This window comes from Montipora foliosa, chromosome 4, assembly GCF_036669935.1.
Source record: "Montipora foliosa isolate CH-2021 chromosome 4, ASM3666993v2, whole genome shotgun sequence".
Taxonomy (NCBI): Eukaryota; Metazoa; Cnidaria; class Anthozoa; order Scleractinia; family Acroporidae; genus Montipora; species Montipora foliosa.
Genome location: NC_090872.1, coordinates 38,361,593 through 38,363,913, shown reverse-complemented (window position 1 = coordinate 38,363,913; position 2,321 = coordinate 38,361,593).

Sequence of the window (2,321 nt, the reverse complement as noted above, 5' to 3'; positions counted from 1 at the left end):
CATAGGGAGTCATGAATGAACTGAACACAGTCGACCGGTTCCTGTACCTAGGGTCCACCAACAGCTCCAATCTCTCCCTGGAGCCAGAAATCAACTCCAGGATCGCAAAGGCCCCAACAGTGCTGTCCAAGCTCCACAAGAGAGTGTGGTCCAACAACAACCTGACGCGGAACACCATGATGCAAGTGTACAGAGCCTGCGTCTTGAGCACACTACTCCAGCGAAACTTTGACGTCATATTCTGCCCAGGAGAAGACACTGAACAGTTTCCATTCCGCTGTCTCAGACCCATACTGGGCATAAGAAGGCAGGACAGGATCCCTAACACCGACGTGCTCGCGCTGGCCTTCCCTCCATCTTTACCCGCCTGAGTCAGGGTCGTCTCCGCTGGCTAGACCACGTCCACCGCATGGACGATTGCCGAATCCTGAAGGACCTACTCTACGGGGAGCTTGCTTCAGGAGCCAGATCCCAGGGCCGCCGCAGACTGCAATATAAAGACACTTGCAAGAGAGACTTGAAGAGTGCTGCAATCGACATCCAGTCGTGGGAAGGCATTGCGGAGTCTCGGAACTCCTGGCGCGCCGCCGTTCACTGTGGTACAAAGCAAGCCGAGCAAGATCGCATCGACTGCCTGAAGAAGAAGAGAGCCGCCCGCAAGTCCAGCTCCACAGACCAGGCAGCAACAGCCCACACCTGCCGCCTGTGTGGCAAAGACTGCCACTCCCGCAGCGGCCTACACAGCCATACGAGGAGGCGCAGCAACCGGACCTGACCAACCCTAGTGCAGCCATCGTTGGAAGTAGGAAGTAGAGAGATTGGGAGTCAGGGTGGTTTAGTGGGGGGAGTCAGGGTGGTTTAGTGGTCATCAACCGTGCCTCCCACCTCTGTGACCCAGGTTCAACTCTGGCCTCGGGTCGTATGTGGGTTGAGTTTCAGTCGATCTCAATCTGACTCCGAGGGTTTTTCTCCGGGTACTCCGGTTTTCCTCCCTCCTCAAAATCGACTCCCGGCCTATTCCATCAGGCTGTGGTGCTGTGCTCCGAGGTCATACATGGGTCGTGTTAAGGGGCCGAGCGCCTAGCAGGCAGCACAGCTCCTTCGGCCCGACCTCGTTGAGCTGCGCCCTCAGTAATTCAGTCTCCGACTGCGAGAAAGGGCGATTAGCAGATCAGATCTTTCTTTCTTTCTTTCTTTCGAGCCGGAAGGAGGCCGACGACGACAAGCTTTGTTTTTTAATTACACAAGCCAGTACTAATGCCACCCTAGACAGCACTGCAATAATCAAGATGTGGCTAAATGAGAGATTTATGAATTATTATGAGAACTGCAGTTTGGGGCATATTGGCCTCGATCTTCTAAGTGCACGAACTTTTGAAATCTTTCGGTTAACCTCAGAAATTTGAGGACCCCAAAAGTCAACTTTTTCTATTGAATGGCCATGAAGGCAAATGTGCAACAGAATACAATACATGCTTAATTGACCACTCCCCATAGCGGCCTTTCAGGGCCAATAAAACGATAACGAAACGATACTGTAACACAACAACAACAAATGTCAAGAATTCCAACTGGCCGGAGGCAAACCAGTGGACATTTACAAGTGCGGCCGGGAAGTTGAACCAGGGACTACCAGGAACAAATTCAACAAGTGGTCAGAACGTGTCTTGAATCCGGGAACTCCGGATTTCAAGGCAAGCGTCGTAATCACTGGAGCATGGAAGTAGGAAGTAGAGAGATTGGGTGTTCAGTCCCAATGAGCAAATATTGACAACGTTAAAGTGTATATGTCTATTGGCCTTGGAACATTTTTCTATTGGTTTGGCACCAACATGGCCGTCTTATCACGTGAATGCAATCAAAGAATTATTTACGTTCAATTAAGATTTTTTGTGTATTGTTTTTGAATGATAATGTATCATTCATATTTGAATGATATGGAAATAGTTGGAACAAAACGTTTTATTCCCAAAGGGTTTGAATTGGGTACAGTTAGCTGATTGGGTCCATCGATTTAGTCTGAGTTGGAAAGAGACCATATTCGTATTCTCAGTATTGGACTGGAACTAGCCTGCAATGGAGGCTAATGCGGGGAATATATTAAAAGGTACTTGCATTTGAAAAGATTTCCACACGTTAGCCTCCATTGCAGGCTAGTTCAAGTCCAATACTGAGAATAGGAATATGGTCTATTGGCCTTGGAACGTAAACGCTCCCATGACTTCTCATCGCAAAGCTTGCCTTTCACGCTTCATTTTCTGAGCGGAACCTTATAAAAATAACCAAGCTCCTCTCAAAAATTACAGGATATCATCATCATC